The 23,831-nt window shown below is 43.2% G+C and overlaps 1 protein-coding gene and 1 long non-coding RNA gene across 2 annotated transcripts in view; one reads left to right on the top strand and one right to left on the bottom strand.

Moving 5' to 3' along the window:
* LOC146968260 (beta-enolase) overlaps positions 1–23,831 on the top strand; it is a 471,092-nt gene that overhangs the window by 54,700 nt on the left and 392,561 nt on the right. The window lies entirely within an intron of this gene.
* Positions 18,917–19,936, bottom strand: LOC146968277 (uncharacterized). Its single transcript, XR_015034317.1, has 3 exons — positions 19,785–19,936; positions 19,619–19,697; positions 18,917–18,986 (listed from the first exon to the last, which is right to left on the bottom strand). It is a non-coding gene; the product is annotated as an uncharacterized LOC146968277 (long non-coding RNA).

Below are 23,831 nucleotides of genomic sequence, written 5' to 3'. Positions count from 1 at the left end.
ATGTTTATTTATTTAGTTTTTTGCAACAGCCTCCTCCTGACACATACAGGGGACAGCCAGTTTGCTATGGTCAAAGTCAACCTTTACTATCTCTTGGTGCAGACAACCACTGTGTTCAACCACCAACCGCCAACTCCCCACGTCTCACGTAACTACGTAGTACATCTGTCCTCCTATGACATCTTCCACTTTTGGATACTGCAACAATCCCTAAACTATAACACTTATTACTTAGTGCAAATAACAACATCTGCTTGAAGCCAAATAACAACAATGCCCTCTAGTGGCTAAAGTGTGAACGTGTACCAAAACGTAAGTGCATTATAGCACTTACCAATAAACACTTTGTATAATATTGTCATTTCTTTTCTTTTCCTTTCCTTTTTCTTTTTTTAGGTCAATGAACAGTTCAAACAATATTTCTCTCACTCTCACAGGTCAAGTCTACGGACAGGTTTGACAGGCCTACCAGACCTGGTTTGGGGCAGTCCATCAGTGTTCACTGTTGGACCCGGGATTCTCGTTGTTGGGCTTGCCTAAGTGTCTGGTGGGCCCTTTTTCAGGGCTCGTGTTGGCTGTCGCCTTGGCCCCCTCAACAGGCACATCTTGAAGGTGGTGACGGTTTCGCCTGTACAGAGTTCCTTGCTCTGTCTCGATGATGTAAGATCTCTGTGTGGTGCTCTCACCTGCCACCACAGCAGGTGTGGTCCAGGTCTTCTGGTTGTCCAGCCTGGTGAGAACATGGACTCCTTGCTGCAGTGGTGTGAGCTGCCTCACACCATGGCGCTCTGAACTCTCTGTCTCTGTGGTTACTGTAGCTTTACTGTGGTCACAGTGAGCATAGATATATATAAGAACTAGATGACTCACCCGCAGCTGTTTCCCAATGACAAAGCGTAGCCAGTATGGCGGCCATCTTGGGACGGGCAACTCTCTCCCTCAGAGCATTAAGCCTATGGTGCATGTTCTGCTATAATGACCATAACTTGCTCAGTTTTTGTCCGATTTCAAAACGGTTTGATTTTTATGAACGTTTATGCAGTTATGATGCAGCATATTTAGAATCACGGATAATTTTAATAATGTATTTTTTTTGTAAAAGTAACATTATAGTGACATTATGCAAATAGTTAAAGTAATATCTACATACTGATTTATTTTTCACAGAGTTATGAATCGTTTTTTTAGTGCAGATGACTGGATCACCTATCTACTGCACTGTAACTGCAGCCAGAGTCAGAGCAAGTTGCCCGTCCTCATATGGCCGACTGTGAGCTACGCCTGCGTGTAGTCCGATCCACCCCCTTGACAGTGAGGATCTGTCGTCAGTCTCTCTCTGTCTCAACATGGCGGATCACTTCCTGTTCTTTGGCTCCATATCAAACCAACGGAGTTTCAGAGGGTTCGGTCAGGAGACCAAGAGCAGGGCCTGGTCTGATACCAGAACAAGACCAGGACTCACTGTAGGGTCCTGGTCTCACGGTGTGTTCAGATGCAGTGGGACACTACACTCCTGTGGTGTTCCTCCTCCGTGCCCCCTCCTCCCACCCGGCTCGATGTTTGTTGAGGGCTGTCTGGTATCCAGCCCTTGAGGGGGGGTTCTGTTACGTCCTTTGTGTGTTCCCCTCTTGAGTTAAGTTGTTTCCTGTTTTATTTTGAACTTCTGTGTCCTGTCTTTCTGTGTCATGGTCTGTGTCTTTTGGCCCCTGTTGAGTTCCTGTTTTATTTTGTAGTTTCATGTCCTGTCTTCCTGTGTGCTTCCTGCTTGTGATTACCTAATGTGTCTCACCTGTGTTAATTGCACCACCTGTGTCTTCCCTTGTGTATTTAGCCTCAGACTGCGTTTACACGTGCCCGGCTATTTTCATAAAGGGACATTTCACCCTCTCCGTTTATAAAAAACACTGCGTGCACACCAGTCCGTTTTCAGAAAACGTTTCGTTTACACTAACCCGTGTATATATGCCGTCAAGAGTCAAACCTGGCAGTGTAGCGAGAAGCTCAAGCCCATGTCAGCCAATCAGAATCCCGCACATGATCCCGCATAGCAACCTGATAGCAACAGCAACAACAACAACGTCACTTGCCCTCCTTGTGTGTAAAGTTTTAATATTTTTTCATGTGAGAAAGTAACTGTTTAGATGCCAAATATACGGCCAGTTTATCCAGATGACGGCTGTTTAGAAGTTTGCTCCGATGTTTCTCGGAGAGGTGAAGCTTTTTTTTTTTTTTTTCGGATAAGTGAAGCTCCACCTGCGGAGCAACGACCGGGACATCACAGAGACGGTGTCCGCTCTGCAGAGCTGCTCGGTCGGCCAACCTCCGTCGTCCTCCCGGGATCAAAACAATGGCTAAATAACTTACCCACAGGTTTTTAGAGGTTTACCACCGGCAGTGTAAGTGTGGCAGTAGCAGTTTGTTTGAATGAAAAGTGAAGCTTCATGTCTGTTACTGAACAGAAGAGCAGCTCAGCCTCGGGACTCTGTACAGAAATCACCCCATTTAACCTTACATCAATAAATAAATGTTTTACAATGAACACATCAGTCTGCATTAAATTTTATCATTATTATTATTATTATTTTTTTATCAAGTTATGTAATATGGTTACGGTTAGACGTCAGGGTCTGACGTCGGCTACCCAAATCTCAGTTTTTCTCCGTTTACATGCAAACGTGAAAACGGAGTTTTCCAAAATCTCCACCCTGGCCGGAATTTTTAAAAAGCATCATTTTCAGGGGCGTTTTCTCCGTTTGCGTGTAAACAGAGGGTGCAAACGATGGTTAATGTCTCCGTTTTTAAAAAATAACCGGGTACGTATAAACAGGGCCTCAGTGTCTCCTTTTATCTGTGTCGGATTGTCTGTGTTCGTGCTCCCCGTATTCCTGCGTTTCCCCGGGCTATATGTAAGGAAAATAAACCCTTTTTGGGTCCTTCCCCCTGCTATCCCCCATCCCTGACACAACTGAATTTACCACTTAAAAGTTAGGGTAAGTTAAAGTTAATCTAAAAGTACGTCAAGTTCCAAAAAGAATCTTTAATTTGTGTTTGTATTCAGATTCTAGCTATTATTCACTAATTAAATGGTAAATGCACTTAAACAGCACCTTAATAGTCTCTAGGACCAACATTTAAAGATGTGTATTACTAACTATAGCATACATTAGTGTTACTAACAAGCACTGATCAGGAATATCAACCTTCAAAATAAAAGTTTTTCATAAAGACCCTGATCACTGACATCTACTTCCTGTCTGTCTTTGGTTATAAACAGTGACAGTGAAACCTGGAGAAGACGCCACTCTTCCATGTCGAGGTTCTGCAGGAGCTGAGATCACACTGATAAAGTGGATCAAACCTGACCTGGAGTCAGATCTTCACATCCTCTACTACAGAGACAACTGTCTGTATGAAAAGAGTCTCTGAGTCACTGTCCAAAAGTCCACCAGGACATGTTGAACAAAGAGTCCTGGTCCATACATAAAGGTAAAATGGTTGATTTTTGCCCTGATTTTCCCCCTTACGACCAAGGACAAATAGCTGCCAATTATCTTATGCCTCAAGGTTGAATATGGAGAATCTTTATTAGAAGCTATATTTTTTCAAAAACAATAAACCCATGGGGCGTTTAGAGGGGTGCAGAATAAAAGTATTGCTTTTCCATTAAAAATTATATTTAGTCTTTTGTAATTATTTAACATTTTTTTGACTGGTTCAATAATAACTTCCTGTTTACATCGTCAGGCAGTAGCCGCCATTGGGGCTCATTTCTCCACTATTTTGCTAACCCTCCTCCTGGTCGTGTTTTCAATGAAGCCCTTAATATTCAATCAGTGGATCGACGGATTACCATACACATGTTACGATGTGTGTATTTGTGTAGTCGTATCTCTCATAAACAAGAGATCAGGGTTTAGAATAGAATAGAATAGAATAGAATAGAATAGAATAGAAACTTTGTCATTGTATCAAATACAACAAGATTGGAAATGCTACTCCTAGTGGTACATAAACACAATGCATATATAAATAGAATTAATTAAAGCAGAAGTAAGGTGAATGTTTGTGTTAATCTAAGTCTTAAATAGTTATATCTTCCGACAGCAATCACTTCTATAGAGTGTTTGGTCTGAAACACGGGTCTGTCAGTCACTCTGCTCTGCTCTGAGCCCAGGAGAAAACTTTCCTTGTATCCTACAACCTTTATCCAATGAGGAGAGAGAACGGCATAAAGGGGCAGTCCTCTCTGTGTGTGCAGCCAAGGGATGCGCCTGAATGTGGTGACGTAGGGACGAGGGCGGGGACTACTAACTCCATCGGCTGACAGGAAGTTAGACAAAACCACCGGATCGCTTACTCAGTGACGGCTGGTATCAATGGGCTAGTGGGGCTAAGCCCTCCCTGCATTACACAACAAAAGATGAGGAAAAAATATTCTTTAAATAACATACAAAAGATTGTTCTAAGTCTTAGTAAAATCGGAACTGGCAACAATATTAAATAGTTTCAAGAAAAACACAGGATATCTCTAAATGGGCTAATTTTAATTAGCCCGAGCTCACCGAGTCTGCTCTCATTCATTTTCCGACTGTGGATGATTGACAGGTGCCATGTCCCGCCCTCGCCATTTACCGACTGTTTGGGCTAATTTCATTCAGCCCACAGGCCGAGCGGTTCTGACCAATCAGCAGCGGGCTAACGCAGGGTCAGTGATTGACAGGTGCCATGTCCCGCCCCCTTGATTCACTTGTCATTGGGGCTAATTTCATTTAGCCCAACACCGCTGTTTTCAGACCAATGACAGGAACCGGAGGAAAAGTTGTGTTGTTGTGGGAGGGAGAAGACAGAAAACAGCGGCGTATTACAAAATCAGAACTGTACGACTTTTGGAAATGTGTTTTGTCTATTTCAGCCTTTCAGACTCAGAGTCTGTCAGACTTAAAGCGTGAGAGAAAAGCCGAAATAGACAAAACACATTTCCAAAAGTCGTACAGTTATAATTTTTTAATACATGGTTCGGGGGCCCAAGACGAACGCGTAGATGTGTGTTCGGTCCTGATCGAGCAATTACTTTTCGAGAGGCGGGGCTTCAAACAGCGGTATTCCTCTGTATCCTTGAGGCCGCCGTTTTCATAGAAACTGACCAAATCACTTGGCCTGTGGACTCATGGTGAGGCCCTTATCCATCACCCCAAGACCCAACTCTGTGGGAGCATGGGAAAGCCAAGTGGCCCCCCGGGGCCCCCCGGGGCCCCTAGAGCAACGGGACCAAAATATTCTGATAGAGGACTCTCTGATATACAACATATTTATATTTCATGATGATAACTTAAAGCGTGTATGTTTTGTTGAGAAAAAGCAGGAATGGCTGGATTCACTTTGATGTTTGACCCCTGTGACCAGTGACACTTACCAATTGGCTTTACGCACAGCTCCCCTACTTCCTGATCGTAAACCAGCTCCTTTAGCTAAAAATTCATCCTGATAGGCCAAAGCATCTGGAAGCTATTAAAGAATTGCTGTTGAAACATTTCTCCTTTAATAAGAGGTCAGAGAAAGGAGCATTAGTGATGTGCAGATCGATACTGAAATATCGATACTTCCGATACCAGGTCTGTATGCTCTAGAATCGATACTCAAATGAAAATATCGATACTTTTGATACTTCAGTCATTTGTGGTAATGTATCATTAACAGGAACACAGTGGAAAGTGACTAAACTATTCAGATCTTGTCTAAATGACACGCAGTTGGTAGGAACTACTTTTTCTTCCACCCGGGTAAGTGTGTAACGCGTAACCTGCTGCTCACAAAGTCAGTCTGTGTAGAGTCAATGACGGAGCGGAAAGGAGTCATGTGTGGAGCTATTTCAGTGCCACGAACAGTGAAGACGAAGTCTGTAATATCTGTGGGAAAATTATAAAGAATATTATAAATTAATGAATTAAAAAAATTGTATGTTTGTTTATCATTTTCTTATTTAATTCATGGTTTTATTATTTTACTTATGTTCTTTTTTTAGTGTTTGAAACACTATTTTCGTCTATATTCTAAACAAGGCCACTACCTCAATATAGTTCAGAGTTTAAAATAAATACGTTACTCTGAAGTCTTGCATCCTTAGGAAGCTATGACTTGAAATACACTACTTTTTAAAATTTTATTAGATTTACCAGGCACATTAGGTGCATTTGCACAAAGTATCGGTATCGGATCGGTATCGCCGATACCAGCCTGAATTTTACTCAGTATCGGATCGGAAAGGAAATCTGTGGTATCGAACATCACTAAGGAGCATTGCTTTTTGGCTATTTGTGACCCTTCTGAATGTCACAGAGCTCTGAATCTTTGCACACACAATCTACTAGACATTCTGGACCACATTTTAAAATCTCAGCTTCCCGCATCAAAGTCTTGGTGTTTTATTCAAGGAAACGGGGTCAAAAAGGTCACAAATCAGCGACCTTTGACACTAGGCCCCGGACAAATACATTAAACTTTCAGCCTTATAACCCCAAGAATGTGGACGTTATTAGACAAAAGGCTTCTAAATCTAGGCTTTGAAGGCCGAGAAACAAGCCTGGACGGTCAGCTGTGACCCTTCTGGACGTCCGACAGGTCTGAAATTCTACAGAAACTTTGTCCCTAGTGCATCAAAATCTCAGCTTCCCGCATCAAAGTCTTAGTGATTTATTCAAGGAAACAGGGTCAAAAAGGTTAAATTTAACACTAATCAGTCGACCTCTGACCCTTGAATTCATAATAATGTTTTTCAGATAAAAAATAAAATTTCACTCATTGAATTAAAAATTACAATAAATGTGATGTGATGTGGACCAGAAAGATGATGGTGAAAATTATGAAAAAAAAGAAAAAAAGAAAGAAGTCAAGCCAACTTTTATGCACTTTATTGTTGAATTTTAACAATATAGCACCGTTTTTTTATTCAATATTGATTGATAAATATTATTTGCTGGTAACAGCAAGCTCAACCAATCAGACACCAAAAGGCCCCTCGGCCTTTGTTCCCTATTAATGATTTTATTTTAAGAGGTGGGTTTTAAGAAGAGGTTTAGAAACAGACAGAGAAGAGGCCTGTCTGAGCTGTTTGTATCAATGTGAGGCCTCGTTTAGACGATCAATAATCTATAACTGATGATCATCAATCAGCTCAAACTGAGCACACGCATCCACCAGTCAGACTCCAGACTGACGCTCTTGTGCTGCCACCTGCTGGTCGACTGAGACAACAACAACAGAGTCTCAGCTCAGTGTTTGTGTCAGACGATGTTCTACAGAGTCCAGACTGGTTCTGGTCCAGTTCTCCAGACTGGTTCTGGTCCAGGTCTCAAGGCAAGGCAAGGCAATTTTATTTGTATAGCCCGTTTTTACAAACAGTTTGTCTCAAAGGGCTTTACATGGCATCGTAACAACATCCTCTGTCCTTAGACCCTCACATCAACTGAGGAAAAACTCCATGGAAAACCCTTTTAACAGGGAAAAATAGGAGAAACCTCAGGGTGAGCAACAGAGGAGGGATCCCTCACCCAGGACGGACAGACGTGCAATAGATGTTGTTACAGACAAGAAAACTGTGGTAACTTGTACACACAAAGAAAAAGGATCACGCGGACTTTAAAGAGCAAACAGACTTTATATGCAACACACGAGCAGGCATACATGCATACACAGCGAGGTGGCATCCAAATAACACAGGAAGTAACATTCACCTGGAGTAGAAGAATAGTACCCCAAAACTGCCTATGTGGAAAAGGGTGACAACTAGTGGCCAGCTAACTCATTTTAGGTTGTTCACAACACTTCTCCCTCCTTAAGTTCTAATTTCCCCCTTTAAGTACATAACATGGAAAACATTATAACCGTGACTTAAAGTGCTATTTCCACCATACTCAACACCTGTACATATAACAAAGTTAACAGGCAATATAACATTCAAACTTAACATGCTCCATCACAGAGCTAGTCTCTCAGGAGGTTTTCTCACACGCTGTGACCTCCGCACCACCTAGGGGACCCAGAAGGCACCACTGCTGTGGGTGCTTCAGGTGTGACTGGTGCGAGGGGACTGCCTGTTGTCTGGGCCTCAGTATTACAGTGTCCAGTCCCTCTGAGGGCCACAGCAACATCTCCTTGAGTCTCTCTCTCTGGAAGACCCACTTCCACAGCCAGTGGTCCCACTGGATAATCCATGGACATCTCTGTCTCAGTCCCTGTGTCATGCCGCAGGCGCACATGGTCTTGATGTCTGCGGAATGTACGACCATCAGTCAGCTTCACGACATAAGACACCGGGCCGCTCCGCTTGAGAATAACCCCAGGTAGCCACTGCTGGTTGATGCTACTGCTGAAGTTTCTTGCATAAACACAGTCATTTGGTTGTAACTGTCTGTCTCGTGCACATCGATCATGTCTTTCTTTCTGTTTTTCCTGCTTCTCCACCACTTTCACTTTCATGTCTGGACGCAGCAGGTCCAGTCTTGCCTTAGGCCGACGCCCCATCAGCAGCTCCGCTGGCGTGCGTCCCGTTGTGGTCTGTGGTGTGAGGCGATACTTGAACAGGAACCGTGAAAGCTGAGTGCTGAGTGAATCTCCTGCCATCCTCTTCAAGCCCTCCTTCACGGTCTGCACAGCCCTCTCCGCCAAGCCATTCGAGGCTGGGTGAAAAGGAGCTGTCCGAACGTGCTATATGCCATTCTGGTGCATGAATTCACTGAACAGCTCACTTGTGAATGTCGGGCCATTATCAGTGACCAGTGTGTCCGGCAAACCATGGACAGCAAACACTTGCCTGAGCTTGTCAATGGTTGTGGGCACTGTGATATTGCTCATGATGTGGGCCTCAATCCATTTAGAATGTGCATCTACCATTATGAGAAACATTTGTCCCTTAAACGGCCCAGCAAAGTCCAAATGTAACCTAGACCACGGGCGGTCAGGCCACTCCCATGGGTGCAAAGGAGCAGGTGGAGGCATGTTCTGATTGGTCTGACACTGCGTGCATGTATTCACCTTGTTCTCCAGATCCTGATCCAGTCTTGGCCACCAAATATAGGATCTTGCCAGGCTTTTCATCCGAGATACACCTGGATGCGTCTCGTGTAATTCTTCAACAATCTGTGTACGGCCTGGTGGGGGCACAACGACCCTTGCCCCCCAGAAGATGCACCCATCCTGCAGACTCAGCTCTGTTTTGCGTTTAGCATACGGCCTCAGCTCCTCTCCTTCCACCACAGTGGGCCAGCCTTGTAAAAGGAAAAGTTTGACTCGTGACAGGACAGGGTCCCTCTCTGTCCACTGTCTGATCTGGGACGCTCTTATCGGTGTCTCTGCGAGCCTCTCTATCGAAAACACAGTCTCTGGAGGCACATAGGTAGTGACAGGTGTTTCAGACAAAGGCAGCCGGCTCAGGGCATCAGCGTTGGCATTATCTTTACCTGCTCTGAACACTATTGAATACTGGTAGGCTGACAGTGTGAGCGCCCAGCGCTGTATCCTGGCTGAAGCTAGCGGTGGGATGCATTTGGTCTCGCTGAACAGACTCATCAGTGGTTTATGGTCTGTGTGGATTTTGAAAGCGCGGCCATAGAGATACTGATGAAAGCGTTTAACAGCAAAAATGATGGCCAGACCTTCTTTGTCTAGCTGCGAATAGCCCTTCTCCGCTGCTGTCAGGGTACGTGAAGCAAAACCAACCGGTTTCTCTGATCCATCCTCCATCACATGTGACAGGACGGCCCCGACCCCGTAGGGTGAGGCATCACATGAAAGGATTATCTCTTTATCAGGGTCATAGTGAACCAGGAGTGTTGTTGAGTGGAGGAGCTCTTTCACTTCATTAAAAGCCTCCTCTTGCTCCTTACACCACTGCCACTTAGTGTCATTATGAAGAAGCTTGTACAGTGGGGCTAAGACTCTTGACAGGTCGGGCAGAAACTTCCCATAATAATTTACTAAGCCCAAAAATGATCTGAGTTCAGCGACACACTTTCTCTCACCTTATCCTCCACTGGGTGGAGTCCCTCAGCTGTGATCCTGTGGCCCAGGTAGGTCATGCTTGATGCCAGGAACACACATTTTTTTTTAAACAATATATTTATTAACATTTTCTTACATACACATACACTTGTATTACATATGCAGTTATATCAATATGTAGATCTGTGCTCCATTAATGAAGGCACCTGTTATGGTACAAGTGTTGTAGAAAGAACAAAACCGAACAAACAAACATTACATACACATCACAAACATCCACTTCTCAGCCATACATTTTGTACATAATTTAAGGGCTTAATACAATTGCGGGTATTGAACTCATTAATTCTGTTACAAGGTTTACATGACTACTTATTCCTCTTCATTGTCATTTGCTAAATCGATACCATTAACAAACACATTAAACGGTTTCCATATCTCTTCGAACATGCCTTGCCTTCCTTTTCGTATGTATGTCACTCTCTCCAAAGGAAAGGTTGTCAGCATCTGTTTCACCCAATACGTAACACTTGGTCTGCTGATCTTTTTCCAAAACATTGCAATGGATCTTTTGGCATGTAAAAGACACATACCTATTATTACTCGTTCACTTTTACTGTACTTATGACCTTTTGGGTAAAGACCTAAGATAAAGAATGTAGGATCCATTGGAATGTTTTTTGAAATCATTTTTTCTATTGCTCTTTTAACCTCTTCCCAAAAAGATTTTATCTTACTGCATTGCCACATACAATGGAATAATGTCCCCTTCGCCTCAGTGCATTTTGTACATGTATCTGGGATATTCCTATTGTTTAACTGGCGTAATATAGATTTCCATCAGCCATTTATACTGCAACAGTCTAAATCTGGTGTTGACTGATTGGGTGTGAGCTTTAGTGCATATATATTGCCAGTCCTCTGATGATATATCTGTGCCTAGATCTTCCTTCCATGCTTCTCGTTTATGATCTGCATTTTCAACCGATTTTGATAACAGATAATTATATAGCTCTGCTATAGCACCTTTACTTAAACTGTCCTTAGATATAATTTTTTCTAAGTCAGAAGTTGGGGGTTTGGTTAAAAGACTATTTTGGCTCACCCTAATATAGTTTCTAAGTTGGAGGAATTTAAAGAAGTATTTTTTATCTATGTCATATTTATATCTAATTTGTTCGAATGATAACATGTTAACGGAGTTAGTCAGATACAGATCCTGAATTTTTTCTAGACCCTTTAATGTCCACTGTCTAAATACAGCATCTGTTCTTCCTGGTAGGAAGCACTGATTTCCCCAAATAGGAGTGTACTGAGATAGAGGACTTGTTTCTTTAGTACATTTTTTTTTTACTTCAAACCATACTCTTATCATATTTTTGACAATCGGGTTAGTGGTTTTTTTCATCAAATTTGGCAATGTATCAGAATAAAAATACTGTGGTAAAGGCAAACGCAAACATTCTGATTCCATTTCTTTCCATTGTGGAACATCCTTTGTTGCAAAATAAAATTTAATAGTCCTTAATTGTACTGCCCAATAATACCATGTTATATTTGGACACTTTAGACCTCCATTACTATATGGTAGGTGTAACAGGGACAGTCTAATTCTAGCTTTGTTGTTTTGCCATATAAAGCCTGTAAATAACTTTTTTATTTTCTTTAAAAACCCATCTGGTGGAGACAAAGGAATATTCTGAAATAGATATAATATCTTAGGAAGTGTATTCATTTTTATAATGTTAATTCTACCAATCAAGGATAAAGGCAGGGATGTCCATCTATTAATTGATTCTGTTATTTCCTCAGTCAATGGATCATAATTAGATTTAACAATTAGAGGTAGTTTGGACCTAATTTCTATTCCCAAATATGTAAATTGATCTACTACTCTAAACTGGGAAGTTTCCTTGAGTGGATTTTCTTTCTCTCTTTCGTCAAGTAATAAAATTGAGGACTTGGAGTTATTAATTGTATATCCTGAGATGCCACCAAACGTTTTAATTATCTCCAGCAACACAGGAATAGTTCTACTAAGGTGTGAGATAAACAGAATGACGTCATCTGCATATAACGCTAATTTATGCTCTGTATGACCTATTGTTATTCCAGCTATTTCAGTATGTGTTCGTATAGCTATTGCTAATGGCTCGATCGCTAGAGTGAATAATAGCGGAGATAGGGGACACCCTTGACGGCATCCTCTTTTAATTGTGATTGGCTCTGATACATTTTTGTTTGTTAATATTTCTGCTGTAGGGTTTAAAGCAGATATCAGTGGAATGTTTTCGTTAATATAAGTCCTAAATAGTCCTATTTTCCGTCAGCAATCACTTACATGAAGTATTTCAGCCTAAACACGAGTCTCTCTGTCACTCTGCTCTGCTGTAACCCGAGGAGAAAATTTTCCTTGTGGGATACAAGTGTTATCCAATGAGGGGAGAGAACGGCATGAAGGGCTGTGTGTGCAGCCAAGGGATGCGCGTGAATGTGGTGACGTAGCACGAGGACCAATTGATGCCTGACAAGGGCGGGGGCTGCTAACTCATGGTGCGTTCAAGGAAACTCGTACTTTGTGTTTTTCCTTCCTGTGAAGTCATACCAGTTCGATCTGGTACGAGTTCACGGGTCGGAAGTTACGAGTGGCCGTTATAGGGAACTTTCACAGACAACAGGACGGTAAAAACACGAGCTACGGGTTACCTGGAACGCTACCAAGTCGTAGTTGTGACTTGAAGCTGTAACTTACGGTTTCAAAAGCCTGCCTTGAACACAGCATTAGCCGAAACGGCCGTGCCACTGATATCTGCTTTAAGTACAGTAACTGAACCCATTTTAAAAATGTATTGCCGCATCCAAATCTTCCTAAGATGTTAAAGAGATAAGGCCACTCCACCTTATCAAAAGCTTTCTCAGCATCTAAAGATAGGAGGGCCTTATCGGAGGGGTCTTTCAAACCTTGAATAACATTAAGGACCCTTCTGACGTTATGGAATCCTTGGCGTCCTTGAATGAACCCATTTTGATCCCTATGTATTATACTAGGTAATACTTCTTGGAGCCTTCTTGCTAAAATTTTGCACAAAATTTTAAGGTCAGAGTTTAATGAGCTTATAGGTCTCATATTTTCACATCTGTTGCTAGGCTTTCCTGGTTTTGGCAACAGTGTTATTACAGCACCAGTCATTGATTTTGGTAGGCTACCACTATGGAATGCTTCTAAAAACACTTCTAGTAATGGTTTCAGTAATTTGGATTTAAATTTTTTATACAGATCAATTGGTAATCCATCCGGGCCTGCACTTTTGCCTGCCTTCATACCATCAATAGCTATGCCTATTTCCTCCTCTGTTAGGTCTGCCTCCAGCTCTTCTGCAAATTCAGCAGAGATAGTTGGAAATTTCAATTTATTCAAGAATGAATTTTGGGACTGTGGGTCATATTCTACCTGAGATTTGTATAAATTTTCATAATATTTTCTAAATTCCTTATTTATTTCAATAGGATCTATTATTGTATCCCCGTTATTATTCTTAACTGAAGCAATGGTTTTCCTTGTTTCTAACTGTTTTATTTGCCAAGCCAACAGTTTACCAGGCTTTTCCCCTTCTTCATAGAATGTTTGATTAAGCCTAAGCATATCTGAGGCTGCCCTATCTGCAGATAATTTATTATACTCCGCTCTTAAGAGAATTAATTCTTTTTCTACATCAGGGGTTCTATTTCTAAAAACCTGTTCTTGGAGAATTTGTATTTTAGATTCTAATTGTTGTCTCTTTTGCCGCAATTTTCTAGATTTGGATGAGGTATAACTAATTATGTGTCCCCTTAAAAAGGCTTTGAAAGCATCCCACTTAATACCTGCTGTTGTTTCATTTGTGTTATCTTTAAAATAATTATCTATCTCATTCCCTACATATTTAATAAAATTTTCATCAAGTAGCCATTTCTTATTTAGACTCCATCTAGGTGGATCCTTTACAAGACTCCTGTCCACATAAATCAAACAACATGGACCATGATCTGATATTAATATGCTGCTGTAATAACAATCCTGTATTCCAGAAACCAATGTTGCAGATACCAAAAAATAGTCTATACGTGAGTATGTCTTAAATGTACTAGAATAGCAGGAATAAGCAATATCATTGGGTTTTAAGTATCTCCATATGTCCAACAGAGTCAGCTCTTTAATAAAATTATTTATAATTATTCTACTTCTATTATGAGTTTGGTCAACACCTGTGGATCTGTCCTTTATTGGGTCCAGTGTGCAGTTCCAGTCCCCTGCAATTATATATTCTCCTGGGAGAGATGCCAATGTGAGAAATAGATTTGTAAAAAAACTGGGTTCATCTGCATTTGGCCCATAAATATTTACTAAATTCAAGTTAACTGAAAGCAAAGATCCCTGGATAATCAAATATCTTCCATATTTATCCTTAATTACATCAGAAACTTGAAAAGGTACTAAATTGTGAATGAGAGTCATGACTCCTCTAGCTTGTGATGTAAATGACGCTGCATAGATGTTTCCTTGCCATCTCCTACTTATCCTTATATTATCTTCCTTTAGGGTGTGAGTCTCCTGTAAAAAGACAATTTTTGAATCCATGTCTCTTAACTTATTCATCACTTGTTTGATTTTCTTTGTTTTTTGTAAACCTCTACAGTTCCAGGATATACATTTAAGTTCTACCCTTTGAGTCATTCCAAATGTTACACCACAATGGCCCCTTAATAAAAGTGACCTGACTGAGAAGCTCAACACATTTAACTATTAGAACATATACTGAACTTAATGAAACATAATAAAGAACAGACCCCATTTCCCAACTCAATGGGAAGCCTCCCCCCTAGCTTATGTTGCTTCCAGCTACTTATGGATAGATCCCTGGATCAATCCTATCCGCTTTCTTGTTATGAAATATAAAAAAAGAAAAAAAAGAAAAGAAAAAAAGAAGAAACATCAAAAAGTCAACCCTCCTTGCTCCTTGCTACATATGCAAGTAAAAAACATACCTGGGCGTGGAGTGTAGCCTATAAAGCTTAGTAAATTACCAGAGTTTAATACAATGACTGTGTCCTTCAGTCTATGTAAATTATTCAGAATTGTAATCGAAGTAATTCAGTATTGAAGAAAAAACAAATAAGTAGGCCTACATAAATAAATAAAATAAAATTGAGGGCAGTACTTAATAGAGTTGCACATATGGATCAAAATTAAACACATCTGTGTAAAATATAATAGGCCTATATTGATGCAAACTTAAATTCTTAAAGATGCTTAGTCTACTGACGTTGCCATTACCTATAATATCGGCATAGAAACACAATAAAATAAAGCGAGCAACGCTCAGTTAGAAAGCGATCAGAGATTCCCATAGTCTTTCACGGTGCAGTCCCTCTTGCTTTGTGTATGGTCATGGTGTAGACAAAATGATTTAACTTACATTGTGCGCACAGTAATTATTACTCAGTCGTCTTTATTCATTTCCTCCATGTTCTGCTTTGATCTTGTTTATGAACTCCTGTGCCTCCGTCGGCATATTGAAGGTGTGTGTTTGCTCTCTGTAGGTTACCACCAGTTTTGCTGGGGGTATTATGCCATGTCTGAGTCCCATGCTTCTCAGCTGCTGGCGCACTGTGTCATATTTTTTCCTTTGTCTGTGCACCTCAGTTGCCAGGTCGTTGTAGAATCTGACGTGCTTGTTCTTGTAAAGGACGTCTTTCTTTTCCTTGGCTGCTTTCATCACCAGCATTTTCTGCTTATAACTCTGAAACTTCATAATCAGAGTTCTCGGTGGCTCTTCAGTGTCTCGTCTTGATCCGACGCGGTGCGCCCTTTCCAACACTATTGGGCACCGCAGAGGAGCCAGATCCAGCACCTCCGGTAGCCAGGCTTCCAAAAACGAACAGGGATCCGGGACTTCAGCTCCCTCGGGCAAATTTACCAACCTCAGATTATTCAGCCGCGATCGTGTTTCCATGTCGATAACTTTATCTTCTAGAGATTTGTTCCTTTTTTCCAGCGTCTGCACCATCTCTCTTAACTTAAACTGCTCGTCTTCCACTGTGGACAGCCGTGTTTCCGCCTCTTTTATTCTTTCAGTGCAGTCAACCAGTTCTTTCTTTGTTTCTTCGACAACCGTCAGAATCCCATCCAGTCTGGTCGAGAAATCGGACTTGAGGCTGCGTATTGCCATGAGTATTTCTTCTTTAGCCCCACAGAGCTTGCTTTCACAGCGCTCCGCAGTTGCTACGTTGCGGTTAGCTTCTTTGCTAACGTTAGCTCTGCTCTCCATGTTTGGCGTCCCGAAGTTAGTTAACTTCGCCTGCGTCGGTGTTCTCCCTCTATCCCTGCTCGTTTGTCCAGTATTTGGCATCACCTCGTCGTATCTAGCGCCCGCCTTTACTTTCAAACTCAAATTTGCAGTTTATCAGGATTCGTTCAAGATTGTAGCGGAGCGGGGTTGAATGTGACTTTCTAGCTTGCGGCCATAACCGGAAGTCAGGAACACACATTTGCTGCGCTTTAACCGCAGTCCTGCTTCCGAGAGCCTCCTCAACACCTGCTCCAGGTTAGCCAGATGCTCCGCCTCTGTGGCCCCTGTGATCAAAATATCATCCAGGTACACCGCTACATGCGGAATCCCCTGCAGCAGTGTGTCCATTGTTCGTTGGAAAATGGCAGGGCTGGACGCCACTCCAAACACCAGGCGATTGTATTTAAACAGTCCCTTGTGCGTGTTGATGGTGACATACTCCTTTGACTCCTCGTCAAGCGACAACTGCTGATAAGCCTGGCTCATGTCAAACTTTGTGAAAAGCTTACCCCCTGATAGGGTTGTGAACAAGTCCTCTATGCGTGGCAACGGGTACTCCTCCAGCTTAGAGACTTGATTGACGGTGAGTTTATAGTCCCCGCATATCCGTGCAGTTTTGTCCTCCTTCAAAACTGGCACAATGGGTGCTGCCCACCTTGAAAACTGAACAGGCTCTATTATGCCCAGCTTCTGCAAACGTTCTAGCTCTTCTTCAACTTTGCCTTTCATGGCGTAGGGGACTGACCTGGGTTTGAAAAATCTAGGCGCAGCCTCAGGGTTCACGTGGAGCTTTACTGTAACCCCCTTAAGTGTTCCCAGCTCCTCCCTGAACACTTCCTTGTACCGCTGCAGAATGTCCTCTGTTGTACATGCATATTTTATCTCATGCCAGTTCAGACCGATTTTGCGAAGCCAGTCACGGCCCAACAGACTGGGGCCGCTGCCCTTAGCAACCACCAGCCTGGCGTTTGCCTTCTGACCCCCTGCTGAAATGTCCACATACAGCACCCCCAAGTGAGGAATGGGCTGGCCTGTATAAGTCCTGAGTTTGAGCTTTGATGGACTGAGGGGAGGCAGGTTAGACCCCCACGTCCGTCTGTAGGTGTCCTCACTGATGACGGATGCAGTAGCCCCTGAATCAATCTCAAACTTAATGTCCTTCCCTCTGACAGTGACGGTAGCATAATAGGGCTCAGGTGGTTCATTGTCCGTTTCCACCCCAAACATGTTATAGGAGCATTCAGCCTCTTCGTCAAGGTGGTGTGTGGCTGCCTGAGACTGATTCATTTTCCCCAGCCCCGGCTTCCCCCTCCCTTTGAACCCTCTACACTTTTTAGCTAAATGACCTTTTTTGTTACATGTATGGCAGACAGCATCTTTAAATTTACAGTCATTAGCATAGTGTGCCCCACCACACCGGAAACATTCCACACGCTTTGCCTGCTTACCAGTGTCTTTCTTGACTTGGTGCACTGCTGCTATCTGTGCTCCTCCATTTCCTTTTTGGATATCTTTAGCATTATTAGCAGCCATCTCCATACCATGGGAAATCTCCAGAGCCTTCTTGAACGTCAGTGGTGGGGTTTCCCCCAACAGGCGGCGCTGAATGGCATCATTATTGATACCGCACACCAGTCTGTCCCTGAGCATATCATCCAACACTGTCCCAAAGTCCCAATGCTCTGACAGCTGTCGTAACTCAGCAACAAAGGTGGATACAGACTGACCTTGCTTCCTGAAATGGCTATGGAACTTAAACCTCTGGACTATCACAGAAGGTTTGGGATTGTGGTGGTTTCCCACGAGTGCGACCAGTTCATCATACGGGATTTCCCCTGGTTTCCGCGGCGTGGCCAAGTTCCTTATCAAGGCAAGGCAAGGCAAGGCAAGGCAAGGCAATTTTATTTGTATAGCCCGTTTTTACAAACAGTTTGTCTCAAAGGGCTTTACATGGCATCGTAACAACATCCTCTGTCCTTGGACCCTCACATCGACTGAGGAAAAACTCCATGGAAACCCTTTTAACAGGGAAAAATCTGAGAAACCTCAGGGTGAGCAACAGAGGAGGGATCCCTCACCCAGGACGGACAGACGTGCAATAGATGTTGTTACAGACAAGAAAACAGTTTACATTTTAAAGGTAAATGTAACCAATTTTAGGAGTGTAAAAGTGAATTACAGTATAATAAGAAGTTGGACTAACGATAAGACCTGGACCAGAATCAGAAAAGACTAAATTCGAGAGGAGCCACTGTATTGAGCAACAATAATGAGGCAGACACAAGAGTAACAATTGAGTAGCCACTCTTATAATTTTACAGTGGGCAAAATAATTTGTCTGGTTTGTACAAAATGCAAAATATTAACCCAAACAGTTAGAAAAATAAAAAAGTAGTGTGCACACTAAAACCAAAAATTGTCCGTTGGGGCCCTTAAAATAAAAAAGGAGTTGTTGCAGGTTTATTGTTGTAGAGTTTTTGCAAGTTCACCTGATTCCAAGGTTCCTTGTAGTGTAATGTAAGTGTATTATGTGTGTGAATGAGTGTGTACGTGGATATCTCCTCGGTGCTGATTTTTCTTCAGGGTAGTTGGCTCGCCATCTGTTACAGCAGGAAGTTGTCCTGTACCTCAGACTCTTCAGTCCTCCTAAAAAAACCTGACCTGTAGACAGGGTCACACAATACATTCAACACTATCCATTCTCAGATGCATCATTAGGGATATCAGATGTCAAAAGATGCATACCATTACATCTAATTCTGACATAAATCTTCATCTCTATTCAATTCTCAAATCTCTGTCTCAGTTGTACAACGTTCATCTTAAGTGTATCATTTATGAGAACTAAATATTAAAGTGCTCAAACATTTACCTGTTCATGTGAACAGTTTCAATAATACTTATGGTAAGTAACCATTAACATACAAAATAGGTATTAAAGAATTGTGCTTAGTTTACTCTTACACTATAGGCCTATTCATGTCCGAGATCTGCACCAAAAATTACCCTCTAGTTACTTTAAACTCAGTTAACTACATTAATCACATTCACAACATATCAAATTACTCTTTTTTTCTCCCTTTAAATTGGCATAAGGAAAATAAAATACTTCCCCTTTAATTGTATTCACATCAGCATAAAATAACAACCACAATATGCATATGTTCAGAACTATTGCACCATTATTCATTTCAATTTACTCTTATAACCTTAATATCACCACTGCTTTCTTTCAGTACACGGTAAAACAAGAGGGAAATAGCACCAGAGCAGCTAGAAAGCACATTTCTCACCGTTGCTCTGTGTATCAAGGTGGAGCACGCCGATGCCGAACCTCGTAGCAGCTCTCCGGATGAAAGGCAAGCAGTTAGCCTGTTAAGCACAGAGCTAGCATTAGCATGGACGACGACGGTAAGCATCAACAAGCTGTTTTTTTATCGGATAATTGACTCGTCTTACCGACGGAACTCTCCTTCGTTCAGTCACTTGGCTCCGGACCTCCACTGGGTAAGTGCTCCGACTCTCTTTTTCCTTTTTCACAGGTAAACTCCGGGTTTTTCTCCTGTTTTTCTCTTCTCCTCTTCTCCTTAGCACGCAGCTGCTCTCGCTTTTCTGGCTGAGATCCGAAAAGACTGGAAGAGCAGCGCGACTGCACTTCCTCTGCGAGCCGACAGGCTGAGCGTGGCCTGCGTAGCCTCTGATTGGCTGCTGAGAACTAGGTACCCCACGTGGAACCATGCGAGTTGAGCGGTGCATTCAAATGCAGTAGGAAAACTAACACTTTGGCGATACAAACTAAATAAAGATAATTAAAGTAAACAGTCTCTCTTCTTTTATTGTACTAAGTTAACTGTGTGTTTCTTACACCTGGTTACATAAAGGTACTTTATTAGTCACATATACAGCTAGTACAGTGAAATTCTTTCTCTGCATTTAACCCATCCCTGAGGAGCAGTGGGCAGCCACCGTGCGGCGCCCGGGGACCAACTCCAGATTATGAGCCAGTGCCTTTGGTCAGGGGCGCTGACTGGAGGATTAACCTAGCCGACATGTTTTTAGTGGTGGGGGAAACCGGAGCACCCGGAGGAAACCCACGCAGACACGGGGAGAACATGCAAACTCCACACAGAAAGGCCCTGGGCGGCCACCGTGCCGCCTCACAGAATGTGCGAAATATGGAAATGTTAGCAGGAGTTGATGAAGGCAGTCTCTGGTGAGGGGAGGGGGCGGGGGGGGGGGAGCCGGTCAGCTCGATGGGAGGACTGGGTGGCAGACTGGTCCATGGGAAGGAAGGGGAGGCCGGTCTAACAGCAGGGGAAGGGGAGGGAGGGGGGCGATGCAGGCGGCGGCTGGTGCAGAGAGATGGAGCTCCGGTGGATCTGCGGAAACACAGAGAGAGTGCGAGACACCAAGGCCAAACTACAAAGTACAACAGAAAATGACAGTTCAAAAATATACTGAGGAGAGGAGAGGAGAGGAGAGGAGAGGAGAGGAGAGGAGAGGAGGGGAGGAGGAGAGGGCTCTGTGTAACCAGATGTGTCCCCAGCAGTCTAAGCCTATAGCAGCGTAGCTATAAAACGGTTCAGAGCTACCTGAACCAGCCCTAACTAAAAGCCCTGTCATAAAGGAAGGTCTTAAGTCTAGACTTAAATGTAGTTAAGAGTGTCTGCCTCTTTGACCCATGGAGAGAGCTGGTTCCACAGTAAAGGAGCCCGGTAACTGAAGGCTCTACCTCCCAGTCTGTTTTTAGAGATACTGGGAGTCACTAACAGACCTGCGTTCTGGGAGCGGAGTGCTCTGGTAGGACAGTAAGGAATGATTAGTTCTTTCAGATAGGTTGGAGCTTTATCATTAAGAGCCTTATAAGTCAGCAGAAGGATTTTGAAGTCTATTCTAAATCCTACAGGAAGCCAGTGGAGAGAAGCTAAGGTGGGAGAGATGTGCTCTCTCTTCCTAACTCCTGTCAAAACCCTTGCTGTGGCATTCTGGACCAGCTGGAGACTCTTTAGAGAGTTTTTCGGACATCCTGACAGGAGAGAGTTGCAGTAGTCTAGCCTAGAAGTGATAAATGCATGCACTAGTTTCTCAGCATCACTCTGGGAGAGGATATTCCTAATCTTAGTGATACTGCGCAGATGGAAGAAGGCGGTCCTAGTCACATGTTTTATGTGGGAGCTAAAGGAAAGGTCCTGGTCAAAAATGACTCCAAGGTTCCTCGCGGTTGTACTCGGGGTCAGGGTGATGCCATCTAGTGTAGCGATCTGATTAGAGAACGTGTCCCTGAGATGTTTAGGTCCAAACACAATGACCTCAGTTTTATCTGAATTCAGTAGCAAGAAGTTAGAGGACATCCAGGATCTAATGTCTTTCAGACAGTCTTGCAGATTGATGAGGCGGCTTCTGTCATCTGGCTCTATGGACAAGTAGAGTTGCGTATCATCAGCATAACAGTGAAAATTGATTGAGTGCTTCCGGATGATGCCACCTAATGGGAGCATGTAAAGAATGAAGAGGATTGGCCCTAAGACTGAACCCTGCGGTACACCATACGTAACTCTGCTATACTCTGAGTGGTCGTTATTAACATTAACAAATTGAAACCTGTCAGATAAGTATGACTTAAACCATTTTAGGGCAGTTCCTTTAATCCCTATTTCATGATCTAGTCTCTGCAGCAGGATGCTGTGGTCGATGGTGTCGAATGCAGCACTGAGGTCCAAAAGTACAAGAACAGAGACGAGACCTCTGTCTGAAGCTATAAGAAGATCATTAGAGACTTTGACAAGTGCTGTTTCAGTGCTATGGTGTTCTCTGAATCCAGATTGGAAAGCTTCAAAGAGCTCGTTGCTGTGCAGATGTTCATGTAGCTGCTCCAGGACAATCTTCTCAAGGATCTTAGAGATGTAAGGAAGGTTGGATATAGGCCGATAGTTGGCTAGGACATCTGGGTCAAGAGAAGGTTTTTTAAGTAAAGGGTTAATGACAGCCACCTTGAAGGCCTGTGGCACGTAGCCTGTGGCTAAGGAAAGATTGATTTGGTTCAGAAAAGAAATGTTAATTAAGGGGAAGACATCCTTAAGTAGTCTTGTCGGAACTGGATCCAGCAGACATGTGGCTGACTTGGAAGAAGTAATTGCAGAAGTTAAGTCTGACAGGTCGATGGGAGAGAAGCTGTCCAAGTGTGTACCAAGTCTGGGAGGTGTTTCTATGGGTACTGTAATCTGTGGTCCATTACTAGCAATTTTTGTTCTAATATTAACTATCTTTTCGGTAAAGAAAGTTAGGAAGTCGTTGCTGCTGAGAGTTGGAGGGATGGATGGCTCAACAACACTATGGTTCTTGGTTAGCCTGGCCACAGTGTTGAAAAGGAACCTGGGGTTGTTCTTATTCTTTTCTATTAGAGATGAATAGTAATTGCTTCTAGCATTACGGAGTTCTTTTTTATATATTAATAAACTATCCTTCCAGGCTTGTCTGTCTTCCTCATGTTGGCTGGAATGTGTTTTCCTGGCTGGAATGTGTTTTCCTTTCCAGCTGTCTGGTCTTTCCTTTCCAGCTGTCAGCTTATAAGTCTTTGCTCCACACGCACTCAGGAGAATAGAGCGCTGTTTAGCCTCATCCGTAATCTCATTAGCAGAGAAAAAGTGTCCCAACCTCTCCTCGTACTCAGTCCAGTCCTCGTTTCCCTCCACAAATTCACTGACAGTCCCGTATGTAGCCATCCGAGCTTGAACTCCGATCCCCGGCAGCTGTCCTGCCGCCACCAGCGCCTCTTGCCCCTCCTCGCGCTGCTCCGCCGACGGTTCCACCGCAGCTGCTGCAGCCGCTGGAGCCTCTCGTGTCTCCCGTCCTGCCGTGTCTCCTCCGTCCGGCGCTGTCCGTCCTCGGTCTTGCCACTCGCAGACAGCCGCCTAGCACGCTAGCTAGCACACTTTAGCCTAGCTATGCTAATAACAAAACAAAACGGAGACGTTCCCGTCGACACGGCCAAAAACCGGTTCACCTCGTCGCCAAAAATATGTGGTAACTTGTACACACAAAGAAAAAGGATCACGCGGACTTTAAAGAGCAAACGGACTTTATATGCAACACACGAGCAGGCATACATGCATACACAGCGAGGTGGCATCCGAATAACACAGGAAGTAACATTCACCTGGAGTAGAAGAAGAATAGTACCCCAAAACTGCCTATGTGGAAAAGGGTGACCCCTAGTGGCCAGCTAACTCATTTTAGGTTGTTCACAACAAAAACAGTTTACAGTTTATGTCACAGAATGTGCGAAATATGGAAATGTTAGCAGGAGTTGATGAAGGCAGCCTCTGGTTCTGGTCCAGTTCTCCAGACTGGTTCTGCTCCAGTTCTCCAGACTGGTTCTGGTCCAGGTCTCCAGACTGGTTCTGGTCCAGTTCTCCAGACTGTCCCTGTCTGAGGCCTGCTGCTCGTCTCCAGGACAACAGAGCTGCTCCTCAGGTGGGCGGAGCTCCAGCAGCAGGTGACCTTCAC

Source organism: Trachurus japonicus, chromosome 18 (genome assembly GCF_045865225.1).
Source record: "Trachurus japonicus isolate A0001 chromosome 18, Traja_1.0".
Lineage (NCBI taxonomy): Eukaryota > Metazoa > Chordata > Actinopteri > Carangiformes > Carangidae > Trachurus > Trachurus japonicus.
This window is presented reverse-complemented; position numbering and strand designations above follow the sequence as displayed.